Raw genomic sequence first — 27,903 nt, forward strand, 5'->3', positions numbered from 1 at the left:
TCAATGTTCCCCCTAATGACGAAAATACCCTTAATAAAATAAAAACAAAAATACTAAAAATAAACATAAAATCCAAGCGGTGGCCAAATTTTATTTTATTTTATTTTATAAAAATTAATTTTTATAATAAAAATTAAAATTTTCGTTTTTTTATAAAATTTTTTAAAAAAATCGCTTCTTGTTTTTTTTAAATAGTTTTTTTAATAAAAATTTCTGTTTTACAAAAAATAAAATTTAAGTTTTTTTTTTTTTTAAATTAAAAAAAATTTCTTTAAAAAAAATTAAAATTTTCTATTTTTTTTTTTTTTAAAAAAAGTAATTATTTTGTATTTTTCCGAATTTATAGTATTATTATCTTATTTAAAAATATATAGGGTCATGTTTAAATAAGATAATAATACAATTTTCATTGTATTTTTGCTAGCTTTGAGGGGTCATTGTCAATTATGTGATAGGGGGATATGTAGACTTTTTCCTAATTAATATTATGAAATACAATGAAAATTGAATTTACCTCTAAATATTTCAAGATATGCATCTTTTACCACACCAAATAAGTTCTCTCGTACTAAATACTGAGCATATATGGGATATTATTTCTTTTCATGAAATAAGCTCTATTTACATTTATACCTCCAGGCTACATATATGCATATATTACGAATATATGTAGCCTGGAATTGAGCATATATTACGAATAGAGGTCAACAGGTTTCACTCAAAAAAGGATTTTTAGTGAACCAAAATGTGATGATCATAATATTACGAATTGAATTTAATTATTTAATTAATATTCTAATAGTCTGTTACGAGAAGAAACAGTAAAAAGTCATCTCTAAACTCCGACACCTATGAAAGGCTTTTCAGAGTAATGTTAGAAGTCACACTTGTACTTCTCTTGTATCACTCCAAGAATGATGTGGCATTTAAAATTACTATTGACCTTGTGATTGATCATTATTGAATTTTGATCAAATATTAATTTTAAAAGTCACCTCATCCTTAGAGTGAAACAAGAGTGATTTCTAAATTTACTCGGATTTTCAACATCCTGAGTCCTCAGCAGTAGCTGGTTTACACAAAATTGGTAAATTCTCATCTTTGGTACCTATACAAAATATTGTAAGAACATAAATGCCACTAGCATTGAAGGAAAGGCATTTACCAACTTCACTTTCCTCGTATTTTTACAAAAACTGGGAAAGTAAAAGATTATCTGAAAATATTGAAAAGGTAACAGCAAAGAACCTACACTTTGATTCCACCAGAGGTTTTGTACAAAACCCGCTTAAATCTCCGACATCTCTTTGGATTTTTCTCTAACTTATTTGGCAGTTTTCTTTCATTTCCACCATAAACTTGTCTTTTTCTTGAATAAGTACTCCAGAAAAAAGAAAACATTTTCCCTTCATTTCTTTCTTCTCTCTTTTTCTATTTTATCTGTTGTAAAAGCACCACAGTTTTTGGTCACGTCAGATATGTCATGTTGATCTGAGAACCCACGTCTTCTATGCTCCATCTGCATCTAGAGAATAAAATATAAGGAAAATGATGTACACCAAATTGTTCATGTCATTTATTTACTTCAAAATATTGCAGTAAATGTCTGATTTTTGGCTTTGAAATGTTCCTAGAAGTCTCCTTGTAATAATAATTTTGTTTTTCAGGTCATCAGGAGGATGAAGGAAATTAAGAATCTTGATTACTGGAGAAATTACTTCGAAGGAGTAAATTCTACTATCTTTGAGATTATTTACAATGCAATCATAGTGGCAGCTACAGATCACCCAAAGGAGTTTAGGCTCCAAAGGGGTCAGATTGCAGAGAAACTCTACTGGTGCCACTGGAATCAATGTTGTGGGCATGATGATCACAATGAAGAATGTGCAAGTGATCTGAAAATTGGTGGGGGTAATAGGCAGAATACTGTCAATAGCAGTAGGGATGTTCATGCAGAGATGAACAAGGGCAAATTTAGTTACAGCGAAGCCGAGGCATTAACCGATGAGATTGATGAAGAAAATCAGATTTTTGGAGAGGTTATAAGGATCAAGGAGATTCTTGATCATTTTCAAGATGAGGTTTGTCAAAGATTCTTTGATAACTTTAAGGATTCATTGTTTGGTTTCAAATGATTTGTTGTTTATTTTGTTATGGTACTTCAGTCTGAAACAGGATTATTCGAGTCCTTAAGGAGGCTACAATTGATGGTTCCTTCTGTGGAGATTCTGCAGGTAATTTAAAAGCTGAATCCTTTTGGAGAATTAATGTTGATTTGTTTTTTTTTTTCTCTTCATTAATGTTTACTTAGCATGCTATTCTTAGAACAATTTAAATCTCTCATGGTGCGCTCTTATCATTTGAATAGAAATTAACCAAACACTCGTTGCATTCTATATATATTTTTTCTATTTTTGGAACAATTTACATCTCTCACGACGCGGTTATACTTCTAATAGAATTGACATGCGGCAATGTTTTATAAGTCTTATGTGGTTTTTTGTGCACGTGGCAAAAATTCTGTTAATATTTTAGACAACTGATAGATAGAAAGACCTTAAATTTTGATGAAGGTAGAAATCACGAGGATTAAATTTGGAGTAATTTTTTTTTTTTTTTTTTTTTTTTTTTGACATGTCCACACAAGAGGGGGGAGGGGGATTCGAACTAGTGACCTCCGCTTCATTAAGCGTGGTCCTAGCCGATTGAGCTACCTCTTGGGGACAATTTGGAGTAATTTTATGTGTCACTCTTGTGTCTCTCTTAAGTCCCTCCAAGAATGATGTGGCTATTAAAATTATCATTTCATCAAAATCCAATAATGATCAATCACAAGGTCAATGGTAATTTTAATAGCCACATCATTCTTGGATAAACTCCAAAAGGACATAAGAGGAACTTGTAGCTTTACAATTTCCTTTATAGAATTTAAATTAGTCAATTATAAAATTGTCCTCAGTTTTGGCTTGAATTTATTTTTACCTCTAGCAATAAGTAATATATGTCAGCTTTTTTGTTTTGAATTTTTCTATGTATATATGAGCTTGTGCCATTAATTTTTTTTCCTAATAATATTGCTTGCATTTATTTCCAAAATTTAAATCTCTGAAAGCTTAACGTTCTATGTAACAAACTCATTTTTTGACAAAAGCTTAAAAATGAAGCTTTTACAAAAAAAAATGTTTTTTGACTTCAAAACTCTATTTTTTTAACACAATCACAAATATGCTCTTAGCAATAAGGAAACAACATATAGGCGACTATAAGTAGAAGGATAGAGAACCTTAAGGGCATTGAGGAATATGACGTTATATATTGAGGTTTTTCTCCCACCCTAGGCGAAGATAATTATCATATTCAATATTCTTTCTTACAAGCATTAAGATTTCCTTATCCATCAACTTGGTATCGGAGCCATGGCTGCCTGCGTACAAAGACATAATCGAGAAGCTGGAGTTGGACATGTATAGAGCCGGCTTAATAGATTTTGAGGGATAAGACGACAAACTTAGGTGGGGCCTTTTTTATATTTAAATATTTAATTAAATAGTTTTAATTTGAAATCATTCTTCTTGCTTTTCGCCCGTAATTTTTTTCCAAACAACTTGCATAATTCATCTCCGTTATGAGACATTTAATTTCACAAATGTCATATTTTGTGTTGAGCTATATACAACTCTTTTTATGTAGAATTTAATTTGCGCTGAAATTTACTTTATTCTAAAAATTATTTTAATAATAGAACTTAAGCAATATGTTGGTCTTTAAGTTCATGTGAAATTATGAGTTTAGTGACTGCATTAGGGGTGCAATTAATGTGACTTTCTATTTTTCTTTCTTTTACTCTAAAGTCTTAATTAATATATTGGAATTCAATTATTTGTATTTATTTTTTTACCTCAATAGGTGCCTTAATTAAAGAGCATTGACTAACTTTTTGTCATAATTGGAGTTTAAGGTTTTTTTATTTTTTTTATAGAAGGAAACTTAATAAAACTATAATTATTTGGGGCCTTATTTTTTTCTAAAAAAAAAATCTTAATAATATTTTCATTATTCGGGGCTTTATTTATTTATTTTTAGTAGAAATTCGTGATCACTTTTATAAATCAATCAAATAGAAGGAGTAGTAAGCTCCCTCAAAATTATCTTGTGGATACAATCAGAGTACACACCCCATCAAGTCCTATATGTCTCCTCTAAAGTAGCCATCCTAGCGATAGTATGCACCGCATTGTTGGCGTCACGTCCCACCGCTTGTACTTGCCATTGTGAAAAGCTTTGCAGCAATGTCTTCATGTCCTCCGCAAGGTGTCCTATTTTGCTCCAGTTGGTATCCTCTGAGTTAACTACCTCCACCACTAGCTTTGCATCACCTTTCAAGACAAGATGAGGCAAACCCATATCCTTCCCAAGCTTTAGAGCCTGAAATCCCACCCACGCCTCTGTAGCCAGGGGGTCAAGGAAACCCCTTTTAACCATGCACCGAACACCTAGCACCCTTCCTTCCCAAATTCGTACCATAGCCCCCTTTCCAATCAAGCCATGTTTTGGACAGGGCCGCATCCCAGTTTAATTTGTGCCAACCTTGGTGTGGAGCTACCCAGCTAGGCAAAACTACGTTCCTCTCATCGTTGTGTGGAAGAGCATTTATGTATTGTACAATTGCAGAACAATAATCAGCCAAAGACGCCATAGGTTGTTAGTGCAGTACATTGGGGTGAGTAAAGGATCCACCATGCAACACTTCATTCCTACGAACCACATTTTCCTTGAAAGCCCCACAAAAAGCTTTATTTCCTCCTCCTCACAGCTCTTGAGAACTCCCTCCACCATGTGAAAAAAGGTTGGTCCACAGGAGGAACTTTTCTGAAACTTTCTAGCGCTAATGCCCCACACATCCCTCGCAGAGGGGTAGTCCAATAGAATATGAAAACTTGTCTCTGCAGCTAAACCACAAATAGGCACTGAGCATCGGTTGTTACCTTTAGTTTGCATAAGTAAGCTTTAGTAGGTAGGATCGCATGGCATGCTCTCCAAATAAAGTTCTTTTCAACATAAGGGTGCTTGTAGTTTCCACAAGGAGCCCCATATTTCACTAGATTTCACCCTTGTTGAACATTCTGCCTACATCTGCATCTCTCTATCCTTTGGAATAGGATAGGCACTTCTAACAGTGAACACACCCTCCACATCAAAACACAGCTTGGTTTGTGCTACTAAGGGGGATCGACAAGATTGCCTTGACCTCAGTTGGAAGAAACAAAGCCTCAATTATTCCACCATTATGTGTCTCTATCAATTAATTCACTTACAGTCGCATCTGGATCTAAAAGCCGAGGAGGTGATTGGATGGAAAAAGTAGCTAGAATTTGAATCCATTTATCCCCCCATGTTCTCATCTTTTCCCCATTCCCAATCCGCCAAAACAAACCCTTCTTTAGCAATTCACTCAAACCCAAAATGCTTCTTCGTGCAAAGGACGATTTATTCCCCAATTTTGCTTCTAGTATGGAACTACTTGTGTAATATTTTGCCTTCATGATTTGGGAGGCTAAGCTGTCGGGTGTGTGCCAAAGACGCCAACATTGCTTGGAAAGAAGGGCTTTGTTGAAACATTTAAAATCCCAAAAGCCTATCCCTCCTTTTGCTTTAGACACACCCATCTTGCTCCAACTCATCCAAGGAATATAGGCCTCTCCCCACCAAAATTTTGCATGAGTGAATTAATGTTTGAACACAAAGCTTTAGGGAGCATAAAAACACTCATACAATAAGTCGGAATGGCTTGTATAACCACCTTGAGCAAGATTTCCCTCTCCGCTTGAGAAAGGAATTTACGCTTCCCATCTTGTAGCTACTTCCACACTCTATCAATAGTACCATTGAATTCTTTTGTACGTAATTTACCCACCAGCGCTGGCAAGCCTAGATACGTGTCATACCTTTGTGAGCTGGGGATGCCTGACACTTCCAGGATTTGTTGCTTATTTTCCATAGGGATATTACGACTATAAAAAATGGTCGTCTTTGAAGCGTTCAACTGTGGCCCCGAAGCGAGCTCATATATCCTGATAGTGTTGGACAACATGTTCCAATGAGACATATTCGCTCTGCCAAATAAAACACTTTCATCAGCAAAAAATAGAGGTTGAGACGAGGGCCCCTCTTAGAGGTCAAAACCCCCTTCAACTCACCCACACTATCGACATGTGTCAATAATGAGCTCAACGCTTCTGCACAGATAAGAAATAAGTACGGGGAGATAAGGTCTCTTTGCTGAATACCCCGAGTCAAATTAATCCTCCCCGTTGGTATCCCATTCACCAAAACTGCATAGTGTGCCGTGGTAACACACATCATAATAAGTTGGGGAAACTTCACTTTAGTCCCCTGAATTTCTACTCGATTTTACAAACCACCTATGAACTTCCAAATCTCTCATTTTGGACCCCTAAACTTTCAATTACTCTCAATGTGGACCCCTCCATCAGATTTTAAACGTTATATGACACTTATACCCCTGACTTTTGTATAAAATTTCAACTTCCAAAACGTTTTTTTATTTTAAAAAAAAATCAAGGACATTTTTGTCTTTTTTTTTTGTATTTTTAACGGCTAAAATTAATGGAAGGGTTCTAATTGAAAGTAATTGAAAGTTCAGGGATCCAAAATGAGAAATTTGAAAGTTTAGGGAGGGTTTGTAAAATTGAGTAGAAGTTCAGGGGGCCAAAGTGAAGTTTCCTCTAATAAGTTTAACCCAATTTGGTCCAAACCCCATCCTCACCATCACTGCCTCTAAGAACCCCCATTCAACCTTATCATACTCCTTGCTTATGTATATTTTTACCGCCATATAACCCTTCTTGCCACACATCCTAGAGTGCATCGTGTGCAGGGTCTTGTAAGCAACCAAGACATTATCCATGATCAATCTCCCCGGGATGAAAGCACTCTGAGTTTGGGAGATGATGTGTAACAAAATTGGACCTTTGAAATAATTTTATAAAGGACGTTGAAGAGACTAATGGGTCGAAACTCGGTAACACAAGTGGGATTTTTAGTTTTTGGAATAAAAGCTAAAAAAGTGGAATTTAACTCACTATCAATGACACCATAATTAAGAGAATGAAGAATAGCTTTGCAAACCTCAGGGCCCCCAATATCCCAGCTCTTTTGGAAAAACCTAGCATTGAACTCATCTGGTCCAAGAGCTTTTAAGGGAGCCATCTTAAATAAAGCAACCCTAACCTCATCCTCTATAAACGACCTCAAGAGAGAATTGTTCATAGACGCTGTTGGCCGCCCCTCCAAAGCTCCCAAACATCCATCAATATTCTCAACACCCCTGTAGAAAATAACCTGCCAAAATAGTAAGCAAATGCACCCCCAATCTCCTCTTGAGTTTCTCACATCATGCCCCTGTCATCGCTTATGTTACTGATTTTATTCACCTTACACCTCTGATTTGCACAAGCGTGATAAAACTTAGAATTCTTATCTCCAAATTTCAACCAGTCAACTTTAGCTCATTGTCTCCATTTCAATTCGTCTTGCTTCATCAAAAGTTTGAAGTCATTTTGGATCTTTGAGGCTTGTTCCAAGTCTGGATTGTTGTCCTCCCCTTGTAAAACAGCAAGCTTTTTGCATTGCTCAGTGAAGACCCAGTTTGACCTGCCCACCTCATCACGTCTCCACTTCACTGAACCTAGTCTGCAGCTATCCATTTTATAGGAAAGGGTATGCCATAGGTTTGCATGAGGCTATCTTTCACTCAAAGCCTAAGCAATAATATCATGACACTTTGATTCCAACTCCCAGCCTACTTCAAACCTGAATTTCCGTTGCCTTTGTCTCCCATGATCCTGACCCTTTAATTGCAAGAAAATAGGGGAATGATCAGAGCAAATAGCAACCCCCACAGAGACCTCCGCACCATGGTAAAGCTCAAACCAACCTTGATTGGCCACCACCCAGTCTAATCTCTCCTAAGTGAAAAAGGACCCCTCTCTACAGTTGTTCCAAGTGAATTTGGGTCCCCTATACCCCAAATCAGAAAGACCACAATCCTCCAAAGTATGCTGGAAGGCTTCCATCAACCCCCTTGGGCGGCCATTCCCACTAAATTGTTTAAAGAAGCATAGTATTTCATTGAAGTCACCTAGACAGACCCAAGGATCTGGATCCAACCGAGCAATGTGTCGAAGTAAACTCCAAGCTTTCGAACGCTTACTAGTTTCTAAGTGACCATAGAATCCGGTAAATTTCCAAGGTGGGTCGGTCATAAAAGAGCAAACAATTGCATTAATGTGCCGACGACTGAAATTTTGGATTTCCACCCCAGTTTCCTTCATCCATAATAATGCCAGCCTCCCACTACCTCCCACGCAATCCACCACAAACATATAATCAAAGCCTAGTTGAACCCTCACTCGTTTCATCCTATTAGTACGTGGCTTGGTTCCCATGAGGAAAACCATATCGAGCTTCTTTTTTTTCACCATCCAGCGAAATTCTCAAACTGTCCGAAGGTTCCCATGCCCTCAGCAGTTCCAACTTATAATACTCATTGCGGTCGGTGGGACTGTTTTGCAGTTGCCGCCATTCCCGATCCATATCTGTCTTCTCGTAGCACCACTCCACTAGACTTGTTAAAATGCCCTCCTTTTGTACGTCCTTTTTCAGCATCTCCTCCCCTCCTTCTTTGGTTTCTCTCATCTTTCATTTCCCCAAAGTCTCCACACTGTTACTCACAGGTTGCACCATCTGCCCCATCATTACTCTGTGCTTTCAAGTGTTATCACTGGCCCCTCTCCTCGCAGGTCCCTCCCCTAAATTTACGCCTTTCAATCTTTTCTTCCACACCAGCCATAGTAAAAAAATTACCATGCACTTTAGGTCCCTCTGAATGTGGCTGAGAAGCAGACCCATTACCAACGTCATTGCCCAGTGGGTTAAAATCACCATCTTGCCCCCCTGCATTTGTAAGGGTTTGCAAAACAGGTCGGCGGGTCAACCCGTTTACGACCTGCCACCCGTTTAGTGTAAACCCAGACATGACCCGTTTAGCTAACGGGTCACCCTCCCAAACCCGGACATGACACGACTATTTCACGGGTTACTCGACACGACCTACTTAACCTATTTAAAATAATGGATCGTGTTGGGTTGACACGACCCAACACAACCCGTTTAACCAAGTATAAAGTAATAGGTCGTGTCGGGTTGACACGACCTGTTTAACGTTTAACCCGACACAACCCATTTAGCTTAGAAAGTGATGTGATAATATCATTGGCATTCACAAATCATAATAGTTTTAGGTTTAATTGTCTATTCAAATAGCAATTCATCTCTTCAAATTAAACTCCTAACACCAAATCACTTAATATGTTTAACTGTCTAATCAAAATATCAAATAGTAACTCCATCTCTTCGGAATTAAACCCACAATCACTTATCAAATATCAAGTAAGCTAAAAGCCTAAAACAAAAAAAGCTAGTAAACAAGAGCTACCAAAATCATAGTAAATTTAGTAATAACGAAAAAAGAAACAAAACTACATCATCATTACAAATACAAAATGGGTTCCCATTTTTTTCCAGTGTTGTCCACTCTTGAACGATCCACAATATGCTCATTTTAATATGTTCCAGATGAACTTGGAATGTCACAGGAATTGATACTATCCAATGTTAGAACATCCTCTTCTTTGTTATCCAACTTCATTAAACGTTGTTCTATATCAAAAGATAAAAGGAATTAATGTCATTAAAGTAAGATAAAAAAAATACAACTAAATGAAGAAATTAAATATGCAAATAACTAATATTACCTTGCATTCCATATAACCAATCTCTAGTGCAAACTAGTGCCTCAACAATATCAGGTTTGAGTAAAATCCTATACTGATCAATCACAAGTCCACCAATACTAAAAGTGGATTATGAAGCAACAGTAGAAACAGAAATACTCAAAATATCATGAGCCATAGCAGCTACCTCAGGATTACAAAATTCATTTCCTTTCCAAAATAAAAGGATGTCAAATGTCGCATTCATAGTAGCTAATTGATTCTTTAGGTTTAGGAGGTCCTCCGCCCTTTAGGGGTTTTTTTAAAATAAATAAATATATATATATATATATATATATATATATATATATATATATATAACGTGTCAAGCAGGTCACCCAAGGGTCACCCGCGGGTTGACCCGCCAGACACAAAATAAACAGGTCAACCTGTTTATGACCCAAACCCATTTAGGGTAAAGCCAAACTCGGTAACTTCGTGTCGTGTTCATGTCGAGTTCGCGGGTCATGTCAAAATTGCAAGCCCTTTGTGTGACTCATCTGGTGCCTTCTTACTCGCCAACTCATTCAGGAAAACATTAAATAGTCCAGCATAATTCACACTTTTCTTCCGTGATCTGCTCCTTCATATAAGAAAAATCTTATGTCCCCCCATAAACTGCCTTTTTGTGCGTAGGATCCTCTAACGGTTTTTTGCATTGAATGTCTCCATGATTTGCAGCCCCCAAATCCACTCCCTTTTTGCCCCCTACCATTTTCATATAGAAGTTTGATCCCTGGAAGGAAAGGTTTGGCGCCTTAACTCAGTTTCCAAAGATGTCCCTGCCATGCTCGCTGACGTACTGTAACACTCACCGCCACCCTCAGAAGTTTTGCTAAGGGTCCCACTATAAAAAACCTTTTGATTAGTAACAACACTTTAATAACATGCCAATAGGATTGACACATTACTAAATGTTAGTAATGTGTGCGGCGTGTTACTAATTTGGATGTTACTAAAAAACATTTAGTAACGTGTCAAACTTGACACGTTACTAAAGTATAAAAAATTAATTAAAAAAATAATAATTTTTTTTTTCAAATTTATTTCCGGAATTTTTTTTTTCAAATAAAATCATGATACTATTTGAAAAAAAAAAAAAAATCCAGAAATAAATTTGAAAATCAAATTCCATGATCATCGAATCTGATTTTCAAAAATCCAAACCCATGCAGTAGCAAATCAAAATTTAATTAAAAAAATAATAATAATTGAACTTGGAATACGGTAAGAGCAAATATGGTAAGAGCAAAAAATTGAACTTGGAATACAGTAAGAGCAAAAAAATTATTAAATCCAAACCCAAATGGTGGAGTTTTGCAACTTTCTGCTTCAACTTGGCCACATTTGCTTCAGCAAGAGCAAATAGAACACCCCAATCGGCTATATAAAACAAAGACCCACCATAAATCAACCAAAAATTATTCAACATCTACCAATTTAACCAATGGGTATCCCAAAAAGGGAACTGTATTCTCATGGGTAGCATTCAAGATCGAATTTTGAGCAACCCAAATACAGTGGAGAAATTTTTCCGGTTTACAGCCTAAGCTCTAAAATTTTTTAGGGATTTTGGCTAAATCATTAAGTGGGTATAATCGAAAATCATCCATGCATACTATATTACTAACCCATAAATTTTCCTCAACAATCAGTCAATATAACAGAGATCGATCGATCAAATCAACAACATAATCAACAGATTAATGCATATGTATACCTGAGGAGAGGAGTTCAAAGGAGATGCAGAGGGTATGGCAGCCGGAGTATTGCCGGAGGGAGATAGAGTGACGGCTGGAGGTGATTTTGGCAAAGAGAGCACGACTGAGACACTGGGCAACGGAGGAGAGAGTAAGTGAGAGAGAAAACGACGAAGTGCTACTGCGAGGAAATGAGAAGAAGAAAGAAGAAAGAGAAAGTGTGCGCTGGGAGGAAGAAAAAAGAGGGATGAACAAAGAACAAGAGAAAAGAAGGGACTGGCGCGTATGCGTGTTTCAATGCCCATTTAGTAACGTGTCAACTTTGACACATTACTAAAGTTTTCGAAATTTTTTTTTAATTTCTTTTTTTTTTTTTGAAGTTTTTGAATTAGTATCGTGTCAAATTTGACACGTTACCATTTAGTAACGTGTCACCTTTGACACGTTACTAAAGTTTTCGATTTTTTTTTTAAGTTGTTGATTTAGTAATGTGTCAACTTTGACACATTACTTAAGTTTTTGATTTTTTTTTTTATTTTTTTTTTTTAAGTTTTCGATTTAGTAACGTGTCAACTTTGACACGTTACTAAAGTTTTCGAATTTTTTTTTTTTAACTTTTCGATTCAGTAACGTGTCAACTTTGACACGTTACTAAATGGTAATGTGGTCAAAAGTAATGAACAGTAGACACGTTACAAATCGTGTAGTTTTTTGTAGTGTCCACTATCTATTTGAGGACCTGCTTCCCTAGTCATTCCTCCCAAATCTTTCTTTAGTGCCACGATGGAGTGGATCTCTTTTATCCGCTATCTGGCCAAGTTTTCCACTATACTAACTTTTAGGAGATGTCGCACGCAGCCATGGCCCAAATTGGGTAGCAGCATTCTGTGTTCTAGAACCACTTCTCTCAGAGCACCCAGTCACCCCATGCTTAATAATGCCACACCGGAAGCAGAACTTCAACAGCCTTTCATATTGGAATGCAATCAACTCAAATGATCCATTGATTTTCAATAACCATCCTCTTGAAAGGGGTTTTTGTAAATCAAGGATGATTTTAACTCGCAGAAATTTGCCTTACCTCATACCGTCTTCAGCAGCATCCCACTCTTCAACTTGTCCCACCCATGAACGTCTTTGGTGACCAATGGTCGAACACATACAGGCCAACGGGAGGTTGTACATACGAACCCAAAAGGCTCACTTCTCAAAGGGATACTTCGAGGGAGGGGTTGACCCATCAAAATCCTCAGCCGCGAACTAACTCCCCTCAAAGACCCAGGGTCTTCCCTCCAACACTCTCTTCTTATCCCTTTCATTCTCAAAATCCACCTAGACCAATTTGTCCCCTAAAACTTTGAAATAAGGTGTTCCTGATGGTTTCCAACCTCATAGTAACATGGAGCGTATAATCTTCTTCCTGACAATCCGATCAGCAATCAACTTCCCAATTAACCAAGATTTCCCCCAATGGGCAACTTCTTCCAATGTCTAACATTGGATTTCCATTTCGGCATAGAGGTGGCAAAATGGGTAATCGGGTAGACCCGATTAAGACCCGCTAAGACCCGCGACCCGATTACCTAAGACACAAACACGACCCGTTTAGCTAATCGAGCTAACGGGTCTGACACAATTATAACACGGAAAATACCCGGGTAACCCGACACAACCCGTTTAACATAACTGGGTAAGGTCAGGTAGACACGACACGACACGACCCGACCTGATTAAAAATACCAATATGAAATTCTGAATTGGAAGTTAGCTGCCAATTTGCCATCACAGTCTCACAGAGATAAATTGAGAAGAAGAAAAAAGTAAGCATAAGAAGAAGAATCGGGAGATACAGACAAGAGGGAGAGAGGGAGAATCGCTAGATAGGGAGATCCGGAGATAGTAGATACAGCCGAGAGGGAGAGAGGGAGATAAAGAGAGGGAGAATCACTGAATCGGGAGATCCCGAGATAGTAGATACAGCCGAGAGGGAGAGAAGGAGAATCAGGAGATAAAGCCGAGAGGGAGAGAGGGAGATACCGAGATACAGCCGAGAGGGAGAGGGAGAGTCGGGACAGTCCTTGACTGAGGTGACTCCGGTCGCCGGTTTGGGAGGGGGGGCCCGGGGGGGCTGGCGACAGCTATGCTAGGGTAGTGCAGCGCCGTAGGTGTGACCGTGTGAAGAAAATGCTGTGTTAGACTTTTAGACTTTTAGTGTTTAGGGTTAGTGGGTTCTGGGTACCCCACACAGCTTACACGACACAGTACACACTTAGGATTTTTTTTTTTTTTTTTAATTTCAATGTGTGACGGGTCTGGCGGGTCGACCCGCGGACCCGCTGGGTCGATCCGCCAGACACGAATTTAATCGGGTCTTAATTGGGTAGACCTGATTAAGGCCCGAACCCGATAAGCCTAAACCCAATACCTGCTAACTTCGTGTCGTGTTCGTGTCGGGTTCGCGGGTCGTGTCAAAATTGCCGGCCCAACTTCGGCACACTCCTCTTTCGTTAGGGAAAAATTTCACCACATCCGCGTCAAGTCCTCCACCATACCAAACAGTGATTCAGGTCTCGCAGTCCATAATACTTTCACTACTGTAAGATGGATTCGAAAACTACTCCTTCTACCCTAGGGTTTTTAGGCTCTTAGAGAGAAAACCTAATAATGTTAATATTTTAAGGTGTATATATTCGGGGCTTTATTTTACTGGGGGCCTTAGGCGATTGCCTAATGTTTCTATGCATCCAGCTAGCCCTGGACATGTAGAAGGTTTGTGATGGCATTTGTTACATCTAGGCATTTAAAATACAACATATGGAAGAAACAGATGTGGCATTTTTGTGTCAAAAAATGTCAATCATAAAAATAACCACTCCCAATAGTACGAAACCTGTAAGATATGGCTATATAGAGGGTGTTAAACCTCAAGGACTGCAGGGGTGTCGTTATCAAGTTTTTCAGTATTAAATATAACTTAATTTAAAAGAGATTGGTTTGATTTTGTTTTTATAAAAGTCAATGCATAAAAATAAAGATAAAAAGTATGAGAGATAGAATAGGGGGTTAAATTCACCACTAACTATTGTGTCAAATACTACCTAAATTAATAGATAATATTTAGTACGTTTTAAATCGCAAGTGCACAAGATCAAAACAATAGTATAGTGCAGCAAGTACAAGGTGGATCCCACGAGGATTGTGATTTTGTTTTGAATTAATTAAAATATAAAATTGTCACAGATTTGATATTAAGAAAAATAAAAAGATATAAAGATAAAGTAAAGGTAAAGGTAAAGGCATGGCTTTGATATCCACCACTACTCATACTTAGATAATATAACAATATGCCAATGCTTTGATCATGTTATGCATATCTAATGTTTGTCAACCTCAGAGCATGGCGTATACTCCTTAAGCTATAGATTTCTCTAAGCAACGAGTTAGGCATGCCGTATACTCTAACTCTTTTCTTTTCTAAGGGATTTAGCATGGTGTATACTAAGTTGTTCCTAAGGAAAGCATATATTCTATGGAAATCGACAAACACATGACGCCTAGGGCATGGCATATACTCCCGGTTCTCATGTTGATTAACCCAAAAATCGTGGTGTGGATTCTTTTGTTACTTCTATTAAACCCAGGACTCGGCCATCCAAATTGATTTAACTAACTAGTTCATACCACATGCATATGTTGATCAGGCACACACATATGAGGAATTCATGCAAGTAGGCATTAATCAAGTTAAATAGCACAACAAGATCATTACAAGGGCGCCAATATTGAAATATTAACTAAACATAACTAGAGCTTCAATCAAGCCCTACTAATTAAATTAGCTACACATAAAATTGATGTTAAACATCTTCATAAAGAAAAGAAAAGAAAGGAAAAGAATAAACCCGAAACTTGAACTTGAAAAGCTCCTATTCTTCTCCTTACAAAGTATATATATTCTAGAGGCTTAAGGGTCTATTTATAGGCTTTAGAAGTCCTTGACAAAGTAGTAAACCTAGGAATTTCGTAGGGTCTCAAAACCTATTACAATTGGGAGTTGAAAAACCCTAATATGGAAAGAAAGACATTCTAGCCGCCACTTGATGTGTCTCATGCTCACGGGTGCGATCGATCGCAATCCGTGTGCGCTCAATCACAAGTCTGCAATCGATCCTTCTTCTGTCATGCGCTCGATCGCTCCTGGCTTGATTTGTGTTTGATCTTCTCGGGTACTGCGCTCAATCGCAGGTACCCTGTGATCGATCGCAGTGTCAGAGAGCTCCTATTTTTTCCATCTTCTCTCTTTTGAGCCCAAATCATCTACGATTTACTTCATTTTCTTCCAAAAGCCTACAAAAGTATGAAAAACACAAAAATGAATTAAAATGACCTAATTAACCAAAACCAAAGGATTAAAACATGCAAGTTAAGGGCTGAAAATATGAATATTTTAGCACTTATCACACCCCCAAACTTACATATTGCTAGTCCCTTAGCAATACAAAACTAAAAAACAGGAATGAAAAAACAGAAAACAAAAAGATAAATCCATCTTTCGCGGGATGTACGATTGCATTTAGCTTATGCAACAAGCATTTTAAACCCCTAGGAATTCCCTAGTGGACGAGTGAAGTCTCGTGAGGGCTTTCTAGAAGTGTTACCCACAAACATCATGCACAGTTCATGTTATTTCAAGAAATTAAAGCATCACTTTAAGATCATGATTTTCATTCATTAGCAAGCTTAAAAAAGATGAACTCCATCTTCACAATGAATTTGAATCTCAAAGTGCAATTACTTACAAAGGACATGCTAAATCATCACAAGTTTAAAATTTGTGTAGAGTGAATTATCACTTAAATATGAAGCTTCGAATTATTTCCAATGTCCAATGTCTCTATATCTCAAAGTTCACTGAAATCTTTATTAGAATGAACAACAATGATATATTTTTCTTCCTTTTTTTTTTTTTCTTCTCTTTTTTTTTTTCTTTTTTTTGGTCAGGTTGTGCAATGATGGTTCCCTTAAGCTTTCTAATTGACCCTTGTAGCGAGTGTTAAGTCAATGGCTCCCAAACCAGGTGGTTTTAGGGTATTAGGTGTAGAGACACCCCTAAGGACCTACTAACTCGAGTAAAAAAGGCTACAAAACCAACTAACCATGACATTGATCAAATCAACAATTTTCACCTTTTAACGTGAACACTCAATGTTTGAGGACAAATGTCCAGTTACTCAGTGAAAAGCCATCAATGATCATTTATTTCACATCTTTTTTTTTTTTCATATATATATATGCCAAGGTATCCATCTAATAAATCATACAGTTTCACTTAAGACATAGAAACACACACATTAAACTTTCATGTCATACCCCACAAATTATGTGCTAATGTGCTTGAGTGATCAGATCAAACATGTGATTTTTCAAATGTCCTAAACAAGTAATCAAACTAACAGATTCACTCATCAGATCATGTGTTCAAAATTTTAAGCTCATTGATGAATTCAAGCCACAATTCTTTTAGATCAACTTAAAATTTTAGAGCAAACATGAACATGCATAAACTTTATTTTTATTTTTTTAAATAAACAAACCAACAAAACAAATAACTTGAAATTGGGACAAAGTGTGTGAACAATCATGTGTGCCCATATCCCCAAACTTAAATGACACATTGTCCCCAATGTGTCTAAGTAAAGGAAAGAATGTACCCGGGAAATGGTCGATATGATCTTGGAAAGCATGGCTCATAGCACACCCCCAAACTTAAATCAAAGCACACTTGTCCCTGCAAAATAATAAAACACACAAACAAGTAAAAAGAAACAAAACTAAAGATAAATAAAAAGATTAACTTAAAACACACTACACAAAACAAAATAAAAAGATAACTATGGGATGTTGCCCAAGTGCGCTCGATCGCACGCATGGTGCGCTCGATCACACTTGCACAAGGTTGTGCATGTGTGGGTGAGGTGCGCTCGAACGCACACATGGTGCAAGCGATCGCACTGACAGAATGCAATAAACCACAAGTGGAGACCTGCGCTCGATCACACGCAGGTTGCGGTCGATCGCAGTAACAGAATGTAAAAACATGACAAAAGACTTGAAACACTAAAACACCAAAGTAAAATAAAACACAAAGGAAAACAAAAACAAAATATAAGTCAAATAAAATAAAATAAAACAAACATCAAAACAAAAAGGATATGCTATGGGGTGCCTCCCATGAGCGCTAAGTTTAACGTCTTCAGCCAGATTGTGGCGTTTTAAACTTAAAGCTCTAATCTTTTCTTCTCTTGCACCAAAGGGAATTAATCTTTCCTGCTGCACGGTGCTTCCTAGTGTCTATAGATCGGGGAGGACCACTCTGAGTTTTCTCAAACAGTTGCTCATCCGGTGGGGAATCATGAACTGGAATAAAGTAAAAAGAAAACTCAGAGATCTTCTCTATCTTGACGTTCTCAATTTGCTCATGTAGTAGCTCTAACAGACTTCTCTCCTGGCCTCTTAGTGTTTTAGGAATAAAAGCTGATGTTGAAGAAATTTCAGTGCTCTCTTCTTTTCGTTGACGCCAGTTGATGGGAGATGCCTTCAGCTCCCTGGCCAATTTTTCCATTTGTACTTCCAGTCTTTGAATGGCTTGAGTGGTCCTTGTATTGAATTGTTTTTGATCAGTCGTTGATTGCTGTTGTAAAGTCACAATCTGTCGTAAAAGACTCTTCAGGTCCTCCTCTTCTGGGTCTTGGGTTGGTTCAATTGTTTGTTGGAAATTGCTTTGATGTCCTTGAGGGTTCCAAATGTTCCTACTGTTACTCCATGAAGAATTGAGATGGTTGTGCCACCCTGAATTATAAGTGTTGGAGTAAGGATTGTTCTTGGGAGGATAAGTGTGTTGTCCCACATAATTGGCTTGCTCCTGATCTGCAGATGAATACAAAGGACATGTTTCAATAGAATGATCAAAATGAGAACATGTGGCACATACCTGGAGTTGGGTGGCCGGTTGAATAGGAGAGATGTTTCGACTAGCCATAGATTTTACAAGTATATTTAATGTCTTTTGCATGGCTGCCAGCTGATCTTGTAGTGGTGGATCCGATTGAAAGGAATATGAATGATTTCTAGGAGCTTGAGCTTGCCACGGGAAAATTGACTGTTGGCTCCAAGTTGGGTTGCAGGAATCAAGATAGTTGTCGTTCCCCAATCTAGAGATCAATGTGTTCTTATGCCCATTAATTCTGTTAGAAATTTGTCTTATTATAAGACATTCTCTAGCATGGCGATAAGGGTCATGGCATAAAGAACATGGTCCATAGGGTGTCAGAGTGCCACCCCACATGTGTGAAAGTAAAAATAACAAAAGATTAAAATAAAAAGGGAAAATAAAAACAAAATTAAAAATAAAATTTACGAAAATGCAGACTCAACTGACCCTGCATAAAACAAAAGAAAAAAATAAAATCAGATCTATAATTATCGCAGTACTGTGCTGCTCTCTGGATGTGCGATCGATCGCATTGTGAGGTGCGCTCGATCGCTTGGCTGGGCGATCAATCGCACCTCCAGAGGCATAGAATTGCGGAAAAGACTATAAAAACAGAAAAATTTAAAATAAAAATAAACTAAGGAAAATAATTCCAAACAAAATCAAACAATCCCCAGCAACGGCACCAAAAGCTTGTTGTGCCACATACTACCTAAATTAATAGATAATATTTAGTATGTTTTAACTCGCAAGTGCACAAGATCAAAACAATAGTATAGTGCAGCAAGTACGAGGCTGATCCCACGAGGATTGTGATTTTGTTTTGAATTAATTAAAATATCAAATTTTCACAGATTTGATATTAAGAAAAATAAAAAGATATAAAGATAAAGTAAAGGTAAAGGCAGGGCTTTGATATTCACCATTAATCATACTTAGATAATATAACAATATGCCAATGCTTTGATCATGTTACGCATATCTAATGTTGGTCAACCTAAGGGCATGGCGTATACTTCTTAAGCTATAGATTTCTCTAAGCAACGAGTTAGGCATGGTGAATACTCTAACTCTTTTCTTTTCTAAGGGATTTAGCATGGTGTATACTAAGTTGTTCCTTAGGAAAGCATATATTCTATGAAAATTGACAAACACATGAGGCCTAGGGCATAGCATATACTCCTGGTGCCCCATGTTGATTAACCCAAGAATCGCGGTGTAGATTCTTTTGTTACTTCTATTAAACCCAGGACTCGGCCATCCAAATTGATTTAACTAACTAATCCATACCACATGCATATGTTGATCAGGCACACAAATATGAGGAATTCATGCAAGTAGGCATTAATCAAGTTAAATAGCACAACAAGATCATTACTAGTGCGCCAATATTGAAATATTAACTAAACATAACTAGGGCTTCAATCAAGCCCCACTAATTAAATTAGCTACACATAAAATTGATGTTAAACATCTTTATAAAGAAAAGATAAGAAAGGAAAAGAATAAACCCGAGACTTGAACTTGAAGAGCTTCTATTCTTCTCCTTACAAAGTATATCTATTCTAGAGGCTTAAGGGTCTATTTATAGGCTTCAGAAGTCCTTGACAAAGTAGTAAACCTAGGGATTTCGTAGGGTTTCAAAACCTATTACAATTGGGAGTTAGAAAACCCTAATATGGAAAGAAAGACATTTTGGCTACCACTTGATGTGTCTCATGCGCACGGGTGCAATCGATCGCAACCCGTGTGCGCTCGATCACTCCTGGCCTGATTTGTGTTTGATCTTCTCAGGTACTACGCTTGATCGCAGGTACCCTGTGATCGATCGCAGTGTCAGAGAGCTCCTATTTTTCCCATCTTCTCTCTTTTGAGCCTCAATCATCTAGATTTACTTCATTTTCTTCCAAAAGCCTACAAAAGTATAAAAAACACAAAAATGAATTAAAATGACCTAATTAACCAAAACCAAAGGATTAAAACATGCAAGTAAATATTTTAGCACATATCACTAACCTCATAACAACGGTCAATCAGATTTAATCCAGAAATTCATTCTATGCATGCTATAAATAAACAAGAAACTACCTTATTAAAAAAGTAAGTATAATCCATCTTCGGTTGGCACAGATCGTCCACCTAACCACTAAGATGCGGTACGACCCGTCTTCCCTAGGTATGAATTATCAAATTCTATAACAGGATACATACAATCAATGAATAAGTGTAACCCATCTTCGGTTGGTACAGACCTTCCTCAAGGGGTGTAAGGCTGAGCAATCCACAGTAAAGCATGTCAACAAACTCGTAAAAGGAATCAATGCTCATCACATCTTGTTCTTTGCATTCTTCGTGTTCTTCGAATTATTCATGAATTTGAAGAACTTCTTGATGTTCTTGAAGAACGTATTGATGTTTTCGAAGTTCTTGATAAACTTAAAAATCTTCAGACAGTTGAGGAAATAATTACCCCATCATATTTTCTCTTTGATGACTAAACATGATTGCGAATGTGGTCTCATAATTTTTTTCCTCAAGGACTAGAGAAAAAACTAGAACCAAAACTTACAGAGAAAATTCCTTCTTGGCCATGTATATCTCTTGTGGGGAGAGAGGAGTGCTTTTTGCATTACTCTGGCACATCTATTTATAATACTGGAACCTGAGAGAAAGTATGAGACAAAGCTAGGTGAGACTAATCCTAGTCTACATAGAAGTCAGCCAATTAAGGGGAGAGAAATTACTCCCATTGCCACTGCAAAAACCGGCTATGGGGAGAATATTATCTCGCACATGTTTTTAGCTTAGGCCTGAGTTTTATTCTCAACCACAATACTCCTTTAACTTAGCTTTAAGCCTTTAGAATTAATTATATGGAGCCCAAAGCTCATGCTCAAGCTTATAAGAATTAAATCCCTAAGCCAAATGCTCTTTTAGTTCTTAAGCCTACAGGAATTAAATTTTAAGCCCATAGCTCTATTTAATTCCCTAAGCCCAATTCTCTCCAACTAGCCACTTAGATTAATAAATCTCTTTGGGCCATGTTTTTTTAAATAAAATATCTCAAGTAAATAAATAAATATAACTGAGACTCAATATAAATACTAGTCAATTTACATTAGCTCAAAGCAAGACATGAAGGAAAAAAAAAATATGTTATTAACTCCAATAGGCTCGTAGCCATGTCTACCTCGACTATGTCACACGACTCTATTTAATCGCAATTAATTCCATTAAATAATTATAACTGCACGCTAATAAGTTTTTTTGATTTAATCAATTAATCATCATGACGTATTTATTTATTGCATGTTACCCTTCCATGGAATCATTCTGTAGTCGAAACACTCAAGCCCGAGCTTCAGGATAATTTTTCCCGCTAAATCTAAAATAAGGGAAACATTCCTTATTGCTTTGTTTTCTGACAAAGGATTTTGATTCCTTCTTAAAGCGAGTGTACCCACAATACTACATACGATTACCCAACATATCAAGGTTATTTCAATCATTAATAGATCTTACTCTTTGATACATCAAAGTAACGTGCACTTCACGTCTGAATTCATGAACTCCTCGGGATTTAGCTAAATGTTATAAGTCTCAGTCCACATTTATCATTCTTTATGACAACATTTATAAACGAATGATGACTCACATGGTCCGTTTGGTGTATGGCATTTCCTTGCCATTATCCCAACATATCAACCCGAAGCCAACCTGCTTCTCCTAACCAAGATAGGTCGTTGAGGTTTGATAAGTTATAATCTAGATGGAGTTCTCAGTTCCATTTACGACTATGAACAATATTTTTATAAGTTAGAAGAACCTTTGACTATAATTTTCTGTGTAATAAATCCATTATTCATATCATCGCTCAAGTACAATGCATCTTAGGAATCTCACATGTATATAATCGGACAATACACAATCACATATATGTACCATGTGAGAATAAATGTGTATGCCCATTGTTCAATAATAAGTATTAGAGAATAAACAATATTTATTCTTTTATAATCAAAACACCATCCAACTAATTGGAGTTTTGGACACCAATTCCAACAGTAGCATTAGCATCTTTTCATTTAGAAGGAGAGGCAAATCCGTGGTGGTAGTAGCTTCAAGGAGTCTATCAAGATGAGGGCATGGAAATTACATGCGAGGCAATTGAAAAGTAAATTTTGGCATGCTTTAAGCCAACCAAATATGAAGACTATGATGAAGCCCTATCTTGGATTCAATGATACAGAACTCTCTTTGACTATTAAAAGGAATTTGAAATATTATCTAATTGATTGTTGGGATGTCCTCAAAAGCTCTAATTGGTACTTTCTTACAGATCTCTCTTCGGTATATCTTGATGATATGCTCATCTATTGGGCGTATATGTACATTACATTTTTGTGATTTCAATTAGTTAGATTGGATCTAAAGAAGCTAGAATCAATGCAAGAATGGCCAAGGCCAAAAAGATGTTACTGAGCTTAGAATGTTTTAGGAATTAACTGGTTAATACCGGGAATTTATGAAAAGTATGGCACTATAGTATGCATAATCATCAATCTCTTGAAGAAGGGCTAGTTCTTATGGAACATTTGAATTTTTTATTTTTATTTTTTTTCAAATTTTGTCATAGAAACTGATGCCTTGGAAGGAGGAATAGGGATTGTGAGAACTCCATATATGATCTTTCCAGTAATGAGTTCCATTCATTTGGAAAATGTTTCATTTTCATGGACACTTGTTCCTCAGTATTTTATATTCAACTTAATTATGTTAGTTAAGTTTAAGGAAGATTTCTGATTGATTTTTTTTCTCTTCAGGCCACAAAGATAGGAAAGGCAGTAAATGCTCTTCGAGGGCACAGGTCAAACCAGATTAGTCAGTTTGCAGGGACACTTGTTGAGTAAATTTCTGGTGCTTCTAGCTATTGAGTGTTTACAGTGATACTTAAACTTACATATTATCTTAGTTCCATGCCATTACGCATTTCAATTTGGTTCTGTTTAGATGTGTGGTTATGGTTAATTAGCTTTCAAGTTTTCTACACTCCCTTCTCTTCTCTTCAGTAGTTTACTGATCTACATTTAGTGGCAAACATCCAAAGAGTTATTCAGATTAGGGCTGTACATTCATTTATTGTGTCCTACCAGAAGACTCAAGTGGCCTTTCATCACCAAAGCCTTGCTCCTGGCCTTTTGGTTGATAATAGTACCGTAACAAAACTCAGGAAGAGGCCTAGCCACATCTGTGCTAGATGGATTAGTTAATTGCAATTGGAGCTCTTTAGAATCGCTTATGAAGTGCAGTCACACCCGATAAGAAATCAATATGGGACTTAGCACCCATGAGCTCATTTATGATCCACACAGTCTATATGGGCTAATCATATTTATTCAATTGTAAGACTGAGATGTTACAAATAGGGTTCCTGTTTCTTCCCTAGATACCACAATTATGATATAGATCTTGAGTTGCTTTACACATTTTTTACATTTAGCATATGTGAAAAAAATGACCATGAGTGTATTCCTCAATCCATGCTTTATGGCAATGAAGAACATATCAGTTTTGAGGCATATATAGCCAAATGGCTCTGCAATCTTTTATAGGGTCTGCTTTGGGCTAATGCTATACAGTCGAATGCATAATGAAGCAAATACTATTTGGTGATAAAGCATACTGAAACATATACTTTTAATAATAATTAGGATTTTCAGCAAATTTAGCCATTAAATGCTTACTTTTTTCAACCTAATGGCCATGTTTTTCCACTGCCCAACGTAACTTAGGTTGAAAAAAGATAAAGGAAAAGAAACTTGGTCGCTTAATTTGACAGTAATTAGAAGACTGCAGCTTTTGGAATGTAATCTACCATGATTATCCACTCTTAATTATTACAAGTAAAATCATCTCCTGATCATTACATGGGCACTCTAAATGTGTGGAGTGTTCATCTCATGCATGGACCACATGGATATATGATATGTGACCAATAATGTTTTTAAGGATGTACCAAATAACCATGTCCCTTGTCACACACACATACAAAACATTTAGGGCCTAAATTTAAGATACACTGCAGGTGACACTTGAGTTAGGAAAATAAATTTTCTCTAGAACCTAGTTTTTAACCTGTGAATTATATCATCTAAGATTTAAGGTATGCTTCAGAGAAGTAGGGTAATTTTAAGTCCATTTTCGAAATATGCAGGCAAGGAAGTTGAAAGTAGATTGTAAAAAAGTATTTGGCGTCTTGGGCAATAATGCATCTAATAACATAATTTCCATTCTACAATTTTTTCTCATCATCTGTATGGACTGATGATTTTTAATCATTATAATGCTATGTCACTAAAAAAGAAAAGGCGTCCATAAAGGGTAACTCAATCGGCTGTGGATCACGCCTAATGAAGCGGAGGTCACTAGTTCAAATCCCCCCTCCCAATTCCCTTGTGTGAACATGTCAAAAAAAAAAAAAAAAAAAAAAAAAAAAAACTAAAAAAGAAATGGCTAAAATGACCCTCTAATAGACAAAAGAAATTCCTTTACATGTTGTCATGTGCTGCATTAACATGAGCATGTATCAGAAACTTTTCAGCTTTCATCTGTATGATCAAATTTATCTCAAAAATTAAGAAGAGGTGCTTATGGGGTTGCAATTTGTCTCAAACCCTAGTAAAGTGTACTATTGTCTGTGATGGTGAAAACATCTCTTAGAATTTTTGTTGTTTATTCCAGTGGTGGGAAGATAATGGTAACAGAATGGATTGATGCTGCAGCAGCTATTGTAGGTAATGAAACTGGCTAGGGGTCTGTAGAATGATTTTCCTATTTATTTAGCCATCATTTGATTTAGACTAAATTCTAGGGGTGTACAAGCGGTTGCGGTTATTGGCTAAAACTGCTAACCACAACCGCCTAAGGGCGTTATTAGATTTTAATAACCACAATTGCTCCGCTCTGCTTTTTTATATTTATATGGTCTTTTGGGCTTTTTAAGGTGTTTTGGGCCTTTTTGTGCCTATTTTTTGTTTTATTTTAAATAGTTTTCGCTCAAAGTATTTCTAAAAATAATGAATATGATAAAACCGTATCCCTAACTCGTATTTAAAACGACATCGTTTTGGTGTTTATCACCACGGCGTTGTTTTCATGTTATATTTTTAATATAAAATATAAAATATATATTTATATTATTATATATAAGGATAGGCAATTAGCAGTTATTTACCGCTTTTCCCTACTCCTAAAACCGCTAACCACCCTGCCCTAGGCAGTTAGCGGTTTTATATAACCGTCTACCAAAGAGGTTATGCGATAATTAGAAGTTAGCAGTTGCGGGGCGGTTATACTGAATTCAGCAGCTTTATTTTTCTTGTGCAGACAGTTCTTCACATTTGAACCCTTCCACTGTTGTTGAGGAAGGGCTCCCTTCTCCTCCACTTGATGAAGGGGCTCTCTTTGCCACTCAAACTCCAATTGAGCTCTCACGTGTATATGTTTATATCTGTTAGCTTTTGAGTTTCAAAATAGAATAATAGTATTCCGTAGACTTCTGTACGACTGTTATACAACTAAAATAAAGTGTCAAAACGGATTTTAATTCCCACATCATTCAGTTTTATGACAGTTTTACAGGAGTCTAATGAATAGCATTACTCTTGGAAGAGAAATGTTACTCAAACTCCCAAGTTTACGCTCTCAAATATTTACTCTTTAATATGGCAGTCAAAATCACCATTGAATTTTAAATGGATTAGCAGTAAATATGGATCTAATTATGATTTTCACTATTACGTTAGAGAGTAAGCATTTAGAAGTATAAACTTTGCAGTTTGTGCAGCATTTCTCCTTAGGGAGATATAATTGTGGTAATTACCAAAAAGGTATTATAGTTGTGATTTTATAGTTGTGTACTGACTACAAGCTGCTGCTTTGTTTACTTTAACTGGCCTGATATGAAGTTCTTTGATGGCATTGATGAAGATGAAAGTGAGTTAATTATAAGATATTTTTCTTTACAACCTATAGCTTCCCTATTCTTTTCGTTTCTTAGAACTTAGAATGTTTGGTCATGAAATGTTTTTTGCAGATCCTAAAAACAACATGGAGTACCATGAAGAACATCATGAAAGTAGAAGACATCCCCTGCCAGAAAATCAAAACAATTCCAAGCAGAAGTCACAGCTTCCCAAGCATTTCCTGCAAGAATCTGTCGATAAGTCAACTAAACCATCAAATTATGAATATTCATGCAAGAAGAATATAATCCATAAGAGTCAATCAAGCAGTCAACAAGATGTAAGTAGCATGAGTATATATGAAATTTCTTGCAGTTTTCAACTAATCTCCATGATTCTGAACCCATCTTAATTACTTCTTGTTCAAGACATGTAAGCTTTTCGATGATGCTGCAGTCGAAGCAAAACTCGAAGCTACAACACGAAAACTTCAACAAGGGTACCAACAAGCTGAGAACGGTTTGTATACTACCGTTATGTAATTGAGAAATGCCATTTAATAGCCTACTATACAACTTTTATACAACTCATATGCTATAGCGGTAAAAATCAACTTTTTGATCAATACAGGCTTGTCAAAAAAAAAAAAAAAAAAAAGCAAGAGCTGATTTTCACTGTCACGTCATTCCAATTGTATAACAATGTACTAAATAGCATTTCTCTTTGTAATTTGGTTTGTGATTATTGTTATATATATTTTTTCCAACAATTATATAACGTGGCAGTGAAAATTAGACATTGATCAGAACTTTTTTTTTTTTTTTTTCTAAGTGATGATTTAAGAGCTGATTTTTACTACCAGTCATTCAATTGTATAACAGTTATACACGAGTCTACTAAATAAAATATATTGTTTTAAAGTAACTATGACATAATTTTTTTTTTTCTTCTTCTTAAACAGCTAGAAAGCAAAGGACAACGAAATTCATGGATTTCAAAGAACTTCCCAAACAGAAGCTTGGCCCTAGAAACCCATATCTGAAACGCAAGAATTATTTCCGGTATCTCACATATGCAAGGCACTGACTTCTTCATCTTGTGGATTGGGCATTCCATATGTTTATTTGTCTACCTATGTGTAACTCAATAATACAACAAAATATTTAACTTGAACTTTTCTTTGACAAAACCCTAGCTAGTGCTTAACTTGAACTTTTCTTTGACAAAACCCTAGCTAGTACTTGTGTTATATATATATATATATATATATATATATAGCTGAGCTAGCTGAGAAGCTACGCTATTAATTAGAACCTGATTGTATCGTTAGATTATAATTTCTTGAGAAATGTTATGAATACCAATTTTTTTATCAAGAGAAGGATATCAAAATG

At 36.5% G+C, this 27,903-nt stretch overlaps 1 pseudogene; it reads left to right on the forward strand.

Annotated features, from left to right (window-relative positions):
- Positions 1 to 1,134: 1,134 nt before the first annotated feature.
- Positions 1,135 to 27,595, forward strand: LOC132162265 (putative mediator of RNA polymerase II transcription subunit 26b; annotated as a pseudogene).
- The last annotated feature ends 308 nt before the right edge of the window (positions 27,596 to 27,903 follow it).

The sequence above is a fragment of the Corylus avellana genome, chromosome 10 (genome assembly GCF_965113065.1).
Source record: "Corylus avellana chromosome 10, dhCorAvel1.hap1.2, whole genome shotgun sequence".
NCBI classification, from domain to species: Eukaryota; Viridiplantae; Streptophyta; class Magnoliopsida; order Fagales; family Betulaceae; genus Corylus; species Corylus avellana.